This window comes from Eleutherodactylus coqui, chromosome 6 (assembly GCF_035609145.1).
Source record: "Eleutherodactylus coqui strain aEleCoq1 chromosome 6, aEleCoq1.hap1, whole genome shotgun sequence".
In the NCBI taxonomy this organism is placed as follows: Eukaryota; Metazoa; Chordata; class Amphibia; order Anura; family Eleutherodactylidae; genus Eleutherodactylus; species Eleutherodactylus coqui.
The window spans coordinates 183,361,749-183,376,020 of record NC_089842.1 but is presented as its reverse complement, the minus strand read 5'-3'; the positions used below and the strand labels follow the sequence as shown (position 1 = coordinate 183,376,020).

Below are 14,272 nucleotides of genomic sequence, written 5' to 3'. Positions count from 1 at the left end.
TATTTCCGCACGTATGTGCGTGTTGTACTGTAATTTTTGCACACGCAAATTGTGCACATTTGCATGCTAACAAAAAACCACAACCATGCTGCCAAAAAAATTAAAATGGGCAATTAAGGTATTTAGTTCAATATGTGCAATTTTCGTGCAGAATTTTGCAGGAAAATAGAATATGTTGTCTATTTTTTTTTGCACAAACAAAATGCGCACAAAGTACACACATATGAACGAACGCCATAAAATCAATGGCTCTACTCACTGTGTATGGCATGCTCTGTAAAAGGGTTTTATCACCAGGTTTATATTTGGGGAAAAGAAACCTCTCAGATCGCAGGTTTCCTGGCTGTTATGTCATCAAATATTAATACGATAACACAAAAAAGCAAGATGTTTATCTCCGACAACCAAAGTGTTGTTATAAATAGTCCTGCTAAATGATCTCAACAGCAGCTGCCAAATTCCTTGACTGCCATAAAGTGTAAGTGAAGAACAGCCCAGTCCAAAATAGTAGTGCCGCCAGGACAATGGGAAGTGTTACTATAGTGGTAGAATCCAGAAACTTCAGAACATTTTGTGCACAGTGGAGGTCAAGTACAAAGCCTTTTATGTCAATTTCTAGCATAAAAAAAAGTTCCAATTTTTTGCACAAGCAGGGATTTGTGCGCAAGTTTGTGACCTTTAGACTTTTTGCGTCAGCCTTGGCCTTTTTGAGTACAAAAAAGGGGGTGGAACTTTTAGGAGGAGGCGTGTTCATCTCGGATCGCTAGATTTATGTATAATTTATGCCAGAAACTGATGTAAATTATACCATAAATATACACCAGGTCGGAGCCAGGGTACATTTCTGTGTAGGTGCACAGAGGTGTTGGCATGCGCCTCTTCACATATTAGGTGCATCATGAGAAATTATACTCCGCGTTAGAAATGCCAGGCTTCGTAAATTTTCCCCAGTGTCCTTGTGTGTGTAAAAATTGTCATGTTTATTCCAGTACATGTATGTCCAAGACTAACATAGTGATGCCGTTTCTTCTGGAGAGGTCATCAATATTAGACAAGTGGGGATCAACTGCTTGAGATCCCCACGATCAACTGTTTGAAGTGACAGCAGTGCTTGTAAGAGTACCAAAGCTGCTCCAGTGCTTGCCAAACATAGCGCCATACATTGTACAGTGGCTGTGCCTGGTATTGTAGCTCAGTCCTATTCACTTGAATGGGACTGAGCTCTCAGGCCATGTGACCAACTAACTCGATATCATGAATCTGAGAAAAGACCGCAGCTCTCACCTGAGAGCCGCTGCTTCTTTAATCAGCTGAACTGCGGCAAGACCCGCTTCATGAACTATCCTGAGGATAAAGTATCAATATTATAGTCCCAGCAAACCTATTTAATGCAATATGAACAATCTATTTTACAATATAAAGGTTTTCTTTCCATGTTATTTCCATTTTCTATGTTTCTTCACGCATAAGGAGTAAATTGAATTTGGGCTATGATTTTATCCATAGAGGAGGAGAGGGGAAGTGGAACAGAAAGCTAATGTAAACTACTGAAAATGCTCAATAAAGATCTACCTGAATAAATAGAAAACTAGAGTAAAACAGATTGTCTGAGCTGCTACCATATTATCCATTCTAGTCAGGGTATGTTATGATTTCCACATTCTAGATTGGTTATTTAGCTGTTAAAAAGTTTAATATTGCCTGTTATGACACTTCTAGGATGAACTGATCAGCTACAGAATAAAGAATAATCACCTAACGTCTTCCCAAGGGTTTTTTTGGATCTACCAAATATGTACCTGTTGGGTTTACATCTCCACCATCAGATTAGGATTGAAAATCACATTGTAACCAAACCAGGGTCTTCCTATGTCACCTAGTAGTAAACATTTTGCAACTATTCTTCTGGATATTGAAGGAGATGCAGCATTTGTGTGTTAGTAAAAAAATTTTTAAAGTTCTGTCTCGGTCTGAGGTGGTGAGACACGTTCCACATCCGATGTTGTATACCTGATCCTGTGTACTAAATGTCCTGTTGGGGGTTTTTATGTTCGAGAAACTTAGAGCAAGGATGAGATCTCATGGCCACACAATTAAAGAAAGACAGAATTACCTGTGGCCAAGCACTTTTCTAGTCACGGACACAACAAAGAACACATGAAAGTTATTATACTTATATTATACTTGATACTCTCAAAAGCAGAATGAACCTTGAGGATTTTTTTGCATCGGTGGAGAATATGAGAAATCTAGAGCACAGATGACAGGCTTGCCTGATCGTCCCTTAACACCAATTTAGAGACCAGAAAACTTTCACATCCCTTATCAGTGGACTAATTACATTTTTTCTGCTCTGCTCATCCTGTTCTGGTATTTTTCTAACACCATGTCTGTATATGTATTTTTTAGGCAAAAATGCCTTGCATCACATCCGTGAAGTTCTGATCCTCTTGCGCAAGTTTCACGTGCGTTAGAGGATCAGAATTATTTCCCATTCATTTCAATGGGAAACCTTGCATCGTACTCGCATTCACATCCCACGACATTCAAGAGCTATGTGATGCATTAAAAGTCCTTTTGGAATTAATGGGCGATGCGTTCTGAGGAACACAATAAAATAAGACATGCCACAAAACATCGCTCATGTATGTAACTCTATTCAAAAGAATTGGGTTCATATTTGTATGAGATTTGGGTGTCTCACGTGACTTTCTCGGTCGTGTGAAACCGGCCTCAGTGATGTAGTGTCCAACAATGTCACAGTTTCTGCACTTGAGAAATCGTAACCGCATGACTCACTGTGTACACTGGTAACTTCATGAGTTACCACTATCGGTGATAACAAGTGATCTGCAATAGAATCCACTGTGATCGGGTAGTGTAACAATTGTGGCCATGCGTAATTTCGGCATGGAGCCTTTTCGGACAGCAGTAAACTAATTTCAGCAAAATTATAATTCCACGTATGTTTTTCTATTACTCATTGATTTAACAAAAAGAAGGGGACAAATGCCATCTCAATCCATACTGCTAACTCCTTTCTTGTCAAGCATTTTAACAGTATTGCAGTGGGAAGAGTATTTAGAGTGCAGAACACAATTAGAGAAAAGAACCCCATGCACATAAAGGTATTCTAAACAAGCCAATTTTGGTTGAGTTGGACAACTTTCCTAGGTTTATGGTGGTCTCCCAACTTTCCTTCAGCAGTTGGTGTCGGGGAAAAGAAGGATTGGCATATTGAATTTCAACACTCCACCCTTTTTTTTTAGGGGAAATAAGCTGCTGTCAGAAGTGTCTGGCAGCGGCTTTCTTGTCTCTTCCCATTGAAAACACCCATAATTAACTGAGCTGAGCAAATGTGTGCATTGGGGAGTTAGGAAAAGTCGGCCAACAGATGCAAAAAAACATCTTAAGATGCCACCTATTATCAAAGTATCTAAAAGTGTAGTTGTAGGAGGTACAGTGGCAGCATACTAACCCAAGTCCTATCATAAATGGAAGGTGGAGACCATGACATGTTACAAATTTTGCATTATGACCCTTCAAGTCACATCTCAAAGCATGTTGTTTGTAATTAAAGTAAACTGTGCTAATTAAGTTTTCTCATACAGAGCTCCAAATCCCTTACATATACATAATATAAATGTATTGTATGCCAGTGGTAAAAACTGACCATGTAATAAATTGTCCTTCTACTCTGTACTCCTCTTGTATATTATTACTAGGTTGATATAACATGGGAACAAAATGATTCATATTACATACAACAGTGATAGTATGAATAACCATCATACGGTTGTAACAACTACAAGATTCGGGAATCACTAATTAGTAAATGTTTTTCCTTCTCCGCTATTTATGATGCAGCTTGTCATAATGGCCTTTTTGGAGGGTGTTATCAGTGCTAAGGGCATACACCCAGAGAGGGCTTTCTCCACCCTCGTGATGCTGCGTCATGCTTTCTGGAGAACTTTTGCATCTATCAATGTAAGTATTATGTCACAGTTAGTTTTCTACAAATCAGCCTAATTTGGAGAATGTCATAGACATCAGAGTTGGGACTTCTCTGTAGTATTTGTATTATATCATCTGCTTAAGATGTGAAAGAAGCTAAAACTACATCTGTCATATAAATTGTATATAGTTTTACTTTATTATATAAATTATCATAATGACTGAAATACAAGCATGCTAAAAAATGTAAAAAAAAGTTTCAGCGCTATACCTAGCAAACAATCAAATGGATTCCTACATTCCACAATCTGATACAAAATTGTGTTCTGACTGGTATTTTTGAGTAACGCTGACCATTTTTCATAAAAACAATTATGCATGAAGTCATTAATTTCTATACAGATTACAAAAACTACACTGCTCAAAAATTAGGGTAACACATAAGTATTACAGTGTAACCCCAAGGCACCTAAACATCAGGAATGTCAATCCATCCAGTTAGGAAGCATTAACGATTTTGAATGAATTTTAATTGCTTAGAACAAATCCCAAGAAGGGAATGGTTTTGTAGGTAGTGGCCACAGACAATTACTTTCTCCTTATCCTTCTGACTGATTCTTCTCTAGTTTTTGATTTTGCTAGTGCCCTTGTTGCCATTGGTGGCATGAACAATGCCTTTAGCACAATCAGCCTACATAGATAGTTCTGCTCCTCCAGGATGGCACATCCATACATGCCATTGAAGAAGGTTTGCTGTGTCTCCCAGCAAAGTCTTGAGAGCATGGAGCAGATACATGGGCTATTACACGAGGTCATAGAAGGGCATCAACTCAGCATTAGGATCAGTATGTACACTGTTGTGCGAGGAGGAACAGTAGGAGCACTGCCAGAGCCCTACAAAATTACCTCCAGTTGGCTACTAGTCTGCAAGTTTCTGACCAAATTACCAGAAACAGATTCCATGAGAGTGGCATGATGGCCCAATATACTAGAGTGGGACCTGTGCCCACAGCCCAGCAATACGCAGCTCGATTGGCATTCACCAGAGAATACCAGAATTGGCAGGTCCGCTATCAGTGTTAGGTTCTCTTCGCAGATGAGAGCACATGTGGCAGGTGTGAAAGAGTCTGGAGACTTCCATTCATCATTATCTGATGTATTATTTAGGCCGGCTGGGAGAATTCTCGCAGCGGGACCCGTCCCGCACCCCTGCAAGGACCAGTGCGTACTCACCTGTTTCTGCGGCTCCGGCAGTTTGATGTGCGTGCTGCTGGCGCATGCACAGACCAGAGCCGGCGGCCGGGGAGTGACATTTCTGTGCAGGGCTCGCAGAGCCCCGCACAGAAATTGAGCGTGCTGCAATTCGTTTGCCGCGCGAGATTTCGCGCAGACAAATCACGGCCGTCTGCCTAGGATTGCGTTTGCTAACGCAATCCTATGGCAGCTTCCATGGGCGGAAATTCCGTGGGAAATCCCGCCGTGGAATTTCCGCCCGTGTGCAGAAGGCCTTAAGTGTTATCTTTTTAGCAAAAGTGTTCCCTAACTTTTCCTGAGCAGTGTAATAATATATAAAGAAAACTTGCACACAGATCCATGGCATATGCCATAAATGCCTAATAGATGAATATCGCATCTGCCACGATCCTTGTTTGCCAATTCAAGATGGCCACCAGTGGCAGCTTTTCCCGGTGAAATCAATCAGCTCTTCCTGTAACTGCCCAAGACACTTTCTGGCAATAATGATGTGAAACAAAAGTCACACTTCACTGAATGTATAATAACATGGTGACTTCAAACTGCTTCCTCTGCATCTCTTGAAACTTTTTCTATGATCCTACAAACAGCTTTATCACTAGATAACAGTTCTTGAAGCTTAGCCTTATCTGTTAGCTACTAGCTCTAGCCCTCACGCCCTTCAGGAGCCTACTTATCATAAAAAAGTCAGGGGGTGGATCTGGCAGTTGCGCTAATCTTCCTCATAGCCACAATAAAACGTTTGTGCTACAAGAAACGACTGAATACCACGAAAAACACTTCTTCCGCCGCTTGTAAGGAAACACTTATAGGACAGGAGAAGTCTAGAAGAGCTAAACCTCATTAAGAAAGCGTTTAATTCATATCAATACTTTGTTAGGCTGTACTGATGGTGTGGTGAAAAGCAACCTTCACACCAACTTGAAAAACTGCACTTGATTTCACCATGCTTTTCTATGCAATTGGAGTTAAACCGCAACCACATAAAACACAGCAACAAATCATTGAAAACTATATGTAGCTTTTTGGGTGTGGTTTTTACCCCACATCACCCGCACCATCTGAATACACCTTTAGGGCTCGTTCACATGGGTGTGAAAATCACGCAAAAGATAACCACACAAAAAATATTGTGGCTAACTGCGCTAAAAACTACGTGAATGGATGATTTTCCTTGGTTAAGTCCCGAGCCTCATTAGCATAAATATCACCCATTCACACGATCCGTAGCTGCGTGTTGCAGAAAAAATGCGCTGCTGTTCGGAATTCCCTCGGTTGGTAGAAAACCTTCTAATAACTTCTAATGTCTAAAATACAGACACTTGTCATCTTTTCTGAGTGTTGGATGCTGCTTAATTCCTTCCCCCTCCCTCTTTTTTTCAGCTCCCGCAGGAGTCTATGGTGGCTCCTGCGCATTGTGCACCAAAGACAGATGTCCTATGTTTTCACGCAGCAGGGAATTTCAGTCACTGATGTCCTCCTATCTTATCATGTGTGAGTTTTTTGCCATGGCTAAAATTCCTTCATCTTAACATTTCCATAGGAAACCATTGGTTCTAATAGCTACAATTTTTTTGCGTATATAAGTTAGCTGCGTGAATTTCCCCATGTGAACAAGCTCTTATGGTGCTACTACATGAGCGTTAGTGGCAACCACCACCACTTGCCTTTTTCCAACAACTGGCCTGTGGTACCTTTGAGAGCAAGTGCTGTCTGGCAAGTAGTGGCATTACAGCTTGCTAATACCGCTAATTTCCTACCCGCTTCCAGGTGCCATCCAGCAAATGTCGGCAAAAAGCCAACACACTAGTGGCTACATTTGCACCCATGTAATAACACCCTTAAGACAGTTTTGTATGTGCTTATTATGGGTGCATTAATGCAACTGTAATATGGAGGAATATCCTGGCCTGACTGTGGGTCTACTGACCGAAAATCAGAGCATCATACGCTGTCAAAAGTCTTTGGACACCATGACCATTCAGAGTTTTGGGGTGACTAGTAACAACTAAAACGTGAAGACAATTGACTCACTAATAGATATCATTACCGTATGTTAGTAAACCGCTATATATCTGAATACATGTAACCTTCTAAAAATAAGCATACATTGGACATCTGTGATCAATTAAAAACCCCAAATGCAAAAGTTAGGACGCTGTGTAAAATGTAAGTAAATGTAAAATGTAATTTTTTAAAAATAAAATGGAAAAAGGTCTCCCTTTCACCTTCTGATATGTCTGCTATGTTCTACTGTGAATAAAATATGGGATTTCCAAATCATTTCATTCTTATTTCCTTATTTATTTACATGTTACACAGCATCCTAACTTTTTTGGAATTGAGGTTGTACATCCCACTCAGTGTTACAAATACTTATGTGCTATTTCTAGTGTGTTATAGGAACTGTAGAAAGGCAAGAAACAAGTATTTGATAAAAAGGAGTCAAGATAATTATCGGTATTATTGATACCATGTGGTCATTAGGAACCAATGTGGTCATAAGGATTTGCAGTTGGTGAGTTGTAGGAGATGGCTACCAGCAAATAGGCACTGAGAGACAAGGGTCATAATCAATGTATAGTACAACAAATCTGCAACATTTCTTCAAAACTGGGGATCCCCAGGTCCACTGCTGCATACATTGTCAAGTGTTTTTGCAAAACTAGGTCCAACAAACACCAACCATGAAGTGCAAAAGCCACAGATGACTACAAAAGCAGAATAGAAGTCTAAACGAGATAGATAGTGAACAGCTCCTGAAATTCAAACGGTAGGCCATGACAAGCAGGTATCTGTGGAAACTCTAAAGAGGACAATTAGATCCGCTGGCCTGTTCAGTAGAGTTGCTGTGTAGAAATCACTTCTTGAGGCTTCATTCACACAGGCGCTGCGATTTTCAGCGGCCCAGATCACGGCTGAAAATCGCATATCCCGCTTTCTCACCCATTCAAAAGGTTAGGCTGCGGTGTATATACACCACAGACCGGAATACCGTCGGCCAGGGGGAAGAGAGTTAAGTTCCGCTAAACACTCTCCTTCTCCGCCCCTTGCCGGCTGACAGCAAGGGGAGGGGGCAGGATGGGGCGGGAGCTTAGCAGAGCTAGTGTGAATAGGATCTAAGGCAATAAATAAAAAACTGCAATGGACACAGAAACACAAGAATTGGACAGTCTATTTTTAAAGTGTTGTGAACAGATAAGTCCACCTTGTAGGTGTTTGGCAGCAAAAGAAAAATATACGTACGACACTCAGGGAACAAAAAGATTATAGACAACTGCATGGCATCAACTGTCAGACATGTTGGAGGGTCCATAATAGATTGGAGGGCATTTTCCTATGTTGGAGTGAGTACACTTTATAGAATCAATGTAATTCTCAAACACAAAGGGTACCACAAAATCCTTGCAGGAAAAAAAACTGGGCATTCATTATTTAGCAAGATAATGACTCAAAGCTCTGCAAGAACCACCTGGTAAAGAAAGAAGATGGTATCCTGAAAATAATGGAACGATCACCACAATCACCTGATCTAAACACAATTGAACTTCTGTAGGAATAGCTCAACTGTGAAGTGATGAAGCGGTGTCCAACCTCCAAGAAAACTTGTGGAATAAATTAAAAGCCTCATGGAAGCAATTAGAATCAACCTTTTTACAAAATGTAGTCAAGGGGGTGGCCAAAATTAGTCAAGCGTTTTAAAAGGTGAAAATTTAAATTTTTTTAATCGTAAATGTACTGAATAGTGATGTTTTTGTCTTGTTTCTTATACTATGAATAAACATATTGTTTTCTTTTGTTTTGACTGAATATCGTTGTTCCTGAATGTTTTTGCCATAAGTGTTCATGGTGTCCAAAGACTTTTCACCAGCAGTGCAGTCACAAATAATGGCTCCTATGCACACACACAGTGGGGGATCCCAAGCCACTGGTTAGGGGCTACTGTTTTACAACCATAGGTAAAGTCTCAACAAAAGAGAGTTCATCTCATCTTTGAAATAACAAGAAAGCAAATTTTGGAGCAGTTGATTTTGACTGCAAAGTTTAAGTGCAAATTACTAGCAACTATTCTTTATGTAAAGAACCTGCCAATGGACCTTATTCAATAAGATGGCAAAAAATATAGATATATAAAAGGAGCAATTGACAAGCCATGGTAATAAGGACAGCCACTTAACAGAAGCGTCTTGTACAACATTGAAAAGCTTTGGGTGTTATATGTAGTAATCAGACTTTACATTGTCAAGTTATTATTTTATTTAGGGGACCTCCAGGAAAGAAATTTTAAATATTCATAGGTGGTGTTTGTGAATTAGGTGATCCATGATCCTAAAAGTGAAAGGACCCAGCAATGTTCCACCATGTTCCCTTCTACTTTTGGTTCTGAGATCACTGTACATGCATCAACAAGCATGGCACTCTAATACGTCTATCTGAGGTCTTTCAGTCTAATGACTGGTTGCGGTTGTTCCCGCTCATGGGACATACCTGTAGGATACATCTTACATTAAAGAAAAGGATTTTCACCATCTTCAAACTTCTGACAAGTCAAATGATTTAAAACATAGCATTGGTAGAAGTAAGGGAATAAGAGGCGAGAGTGCTGATCCTTAAACTTAATGCTGGGATTTCTGTATGTAGGTACAGTGTTGATGACACCTACATGAAGATGAATGAGACTGTACTGCTCACCCACCTTACAGTACCGTTAATTTAATTGGCCAAAGTGGTATAGAGTTATAATGCAACCCTTCACTCAAGCAATCAGATCATAGATTCCCACAAATGCTATCATCAAACATGTGAAAAGATAGATGAAAGTGGACAATCATAACATTATAATGTACAAATTTAGAAATTCTCATATATTTTTACACATACTTCTGCCTATGATCATCTGCTTGGAAGTGGCCTTTCCATTGAGTTAGTTATATGGGTAAGTGTCTGAAAAAGCTCTAAAAATCCCAAACCTGGGCCTGAATTTGTGCATAGAGAACATTGCAAAGTTGCTTCAATATTTTACTTCTCTTCTTACAGTGCTAAATACTGTCATATAGAGAGTTGGTTATTAAACAAAAAACTATATGATAAGATATAATTAATATATACAAAGAAACATACAACCAACTATTGTGTATCAAATGGCGTACTACTGAAAAAGAGAAAGAATATTCATGGTAAGAACCATAGTAGTACCAATTCAATTTTGCCAGTACACAAATAATTAATTAGTGTTCATATATTTCTTAACCAACACTGATTCATTATTTAGAAGGACGAATATTTTATGAAAATGATCAGATTCAGGCTTGCGTATTAAAAGCTAAAAAAGTCACATAAAATGTAGTTAACAGAACATATAAATTAAATGAAATTGTGCAACAAAAGAATTAAACAAAAATAAATGCATACAATTTGGTTTGCATTTTCTTCTTTCTTTCCTCATTAATCTTGATAAACCTACAGACCAAAAGAACCACATAGTATGTGTTCTAGCATGAGGTGAGGTCTAACAGGACGTGGAAAGCATACAGCTCCAGCTACAAACTTACAATGTCACCTGTTACATAGAGAAGTCTAACTAGAAAGAAAAAAATCATAAAGAATAGGAAATCTGCCTTTACCTTGTTCCCTGCAGCTCAACCCTTACATTGAATCCAATGTCATCGCCACAATAGAAAAAGATGAAGTCAAACCTGGGGACAAAGGAGAAAGGACAGCTGAAAAAAAGGTCACTAATACACAGCAGTGTACATTTTGCAACGACAAGACACACCCCATGTTCCAAAATAAGATTATCAGTAAGTGAGCAGGGACATTCCTGCGCTGAGATACTCTCTCTATAAGGGAAGCGCGTACAGTCAGCTGAGGAATGCCATGAACACGCTGTCAGTCAGTCTACTGGCAGGACACATCAGGATCACTCACAAGATACAACTGAGCCCAAACGGAAGCCCAATACATTTATTGGGGCAACATGAAAGAGCAGCACCCTCCAAAAAAATAGTCTGGGGAACCTGGGTGACAGCTGCAAAGACTATGAGGGTTTTCATCAAACTTTTCTAAACTTTTGTAACAACTTGACTAAAGACGATCGGACACATTTTTATGTTTACTGCAAATTTTTCAATGGAAGAGGCTCCTTCAAGTGTAAAAATTGACACTGAACTTAAAAGCACTGAAAATTAGAGCCAAAACAAATAAATGACTGCCTATATAATGTAACTGTAAAGTACATGATACATAACGTAAGGTTAAGGAGACACGAAGGGCTCATTCACACGGGGGTAAGCGATTTTGGTCCGTTAAAAGTGCGCAGTTTCCACTGCGTGTGTATGTGCATGTTGCATGCATTTGTGATGCGTATGCGCTTTTTTAACATCCGGACTGCATCCATATTTACTGCATTTTTTATAAGTAAAAAAAAAAACCAACTATTGATGGAACTTTGTCTCCTGGCAACATGTGTAAAAAAATGTAGTGAATACACATGTGTATTTGCAGCAGCAAAATCTGCGCCTGCAATACGCAGCAAACAGAACCCACTGATTTCAATGGATTTCTCCACATGTGTTTTTTATCCGTGCACATTTCAAGTGCAGGAAAAAAACGCAACATGCTCTATTTTTGTGTGCAATTGTACATTGAAGGTCCCAGTATGCTCAAAATAGCGCAGTGAAGTGCGCAATGTTGGGGAGTTGAACCATAACTCCTGGGGCTACGTAGGCTGGCCCACCTACAAAGTCAGCTGAGCCACCTACTAAGTAGGCTGCCCGTCTACTGAAACATGGCACTGCCATGACTGCGCCGATGTGAGCGTTCCCGATAGCGCAAAAAAGTACAGTAAAAAGCACCGAAACGGGAGCTATAACACGCAACCGTGCGCCCTGCATTGCGCATAGACGTGATAGCAAGCATATGTGGGCTTATGCTTGTGTGTGGCCGCCCTTAGGGCTGTGTCACACAGGTATATTTGCGAGCAGAATTGGCAGAGAATAGATGGGGACCTGCATAATTGCGCAATAGACTTAATTTCACACATCTGGTACTAACTGGGTTGCAGAGACTTTTAAATCATGTTTCAATTGTGTCCCACGCTGGTGTGAGCTGTCACCAACAGCGCAAAAAGTACAGTAAAATGCAGATATGCATGAGATAGCACGGCGTTCACAGCACAAAAATCATTGTGTTATCGCGAGCATTTCTATGCTTGCACTCATGTGAAGCCGCCGCTCCTTCATATTTCCTTATTGTGCACACGCAATTTGGTTGTACTAAAAAAGAAAAAAAATAGAACATGTTCTATCTGTGTGCATTTGTGCACCAAAGGCTCCACTAGAAGTCAATGCACAAATGCTGCCGCATTATGCAAGGATATGCGTAAAACACTGTTTAGTTGCGCAGGAAAACGAACACATCTGCAACTCATTAGACATTTCAATCGGTGCGTCGGTTCACCGCGTGCAAATGAGCATGCCTTGTGGTCACAATAAATGCAGTAAAATATGCTGAAGAGCGCACAAAAATGCATAGTTCATTCCGCAAAAACTGTACGCTCAGGTGTGTGCAAATACACTTACACTCGTGTGAAGCCGGCCTTAGTAAAAAGTGCAAGATATTAGGATATTAAAATTATTTTTTATAGATTAGTGACATAGAAAATAGAAAAAAAAAATCTTAAAAATATGTTTAATAGAGATGAGCGAACGTACTCGTCCGAGCTTGATACTCGTTTGAGTATTAGCGTGTTCGAGATGCTCGTTACTCGTAACGAGTACCATGCGATGTTCGGGTTACTTTCACTTTCATCTCTGAGATGTTAGCGCGCTTTTCTGGCCAATTGAAAGACAGGGAAGGCATTACAACTTCCCCCTGCGACGTTCAAGCCCTATACCACCCCCCTGCAGTGAGTGGCTGGCGAGATCAGGTGTCACCCGAGTATAAAAATCGGCCCCTCCCGCGGCTCGCCACAGATGCGTTCTGACATAGAGGAGGGAAAGTGCTATCTTGTTGGAGCTGCTATAGGGAGAGTGTTAGGAGTTATTGTAGGCTTCAAGAACCCCAACGGTCCTTCTTAGGGCCACATCTAACCGTGTGCAGTAGTGTGGAGGCTGCTTTTTGCAGTGTTGCACTTTTTTTTTTTTTTGGTATATCGGCCGTGCAGAGCATTGCGCCCTGCAGTAATACTCCAGGGACAGAAGTGCTTAGGCAGGGAGAGCGTTAGGAGTATTTTAGGCTTCAAGAACCCCAACGGTCCTTCTTAGGGCCACATCTAACTGTGTGCAGTACTGTGGAGGATGCTTTTTGCAGTGTTGCACATTTTTTTTTTTTGGTATATCGGCCGTGCAGAGCATTGCGCCCTGCAGTAATACTCCAGGGACAGAAGTGTGGAAGCAGGGACAGAAGACATATTATTGATTGAATATAGGCAGTGGGCCTTTTCTAAAAAATATTGGGCAAAAAATCTATTTGGCCTGCCTGTCACTGTGCTCAGTGTTCTGGGTCTGTGTGTACTGGGTGTAGTAGTTCTACAAAATCATACGCAGCCAGCTAAGTGTTACAGCAGGCTTGCGCCAAATTATTTCCTGGCGTTCCGTAAACGAAGTCAGCCTCTAACCACAGGCCAATAAGCGGCACATTTAATTACAGCGTTCTGTTTCTGCACTACTGGTAATACACCATGCTGAGGGGTAGGGGTAGGCCTAGAGGACGTGGACGCGGGCGAGGACGCGGAGGCCCAAGTCAGGGTGTGGGCACAGGCCGAGCCAGTGCGGTGGCCAGGGGTAGAGGCAGGGCCAGAGCGAATAATCCACCAACTGTTTCCCAAAGCACCCCCTCGCGCCATGCCACCCTGCAGAGGTCAAGGTGCTCTACGGTGTGGCAGTTTTTCACAGAGACGCCTGACGACCGACGAACAGTGGTGTGCAACCTTTGTCGCGCCAAGATCAGCTGGGGAGGCACCACCACCAGCATGCGCAGGCATATGATGGCCAAGCACCCCACAAGGTGGGACGATGCCCGTTCACGGCCTCCGGTTTGCACCACTGCCTCTCCCCCTGTGCCC

At 41.1% G+C, this 14,272-nt stretch overlaps 1 protein-coding gene across 1 annotated transcript in view; it reads right to left on the bottom strand.

Annotated features, from left to right (window-relative positions):
- SPTB (spectrin beta, erythrocytic) overlaps window positions 1-11,002 on the bottom strand; it is a 112,094-nt gene extending 101,092 nt beyond the window's left edge. Inside the window, exons 1-2 of the mRNA XM_066608418.1 lie at window positions 10,985-11,002; window positions 10,833-10,904 (exon numbers count right to left, since the gene is read on the bottom strand). The gene's annotated coding sequence lies outside the window, so the exon portion shown is untranslated. The remainder of the gene's footprint in view (window positions 1-10,832; window positions 10,905-10,984) is intronic.
- Between the last annotated feature and the right edge of the window lie 3,270 nt (window positions 11,003-14,272).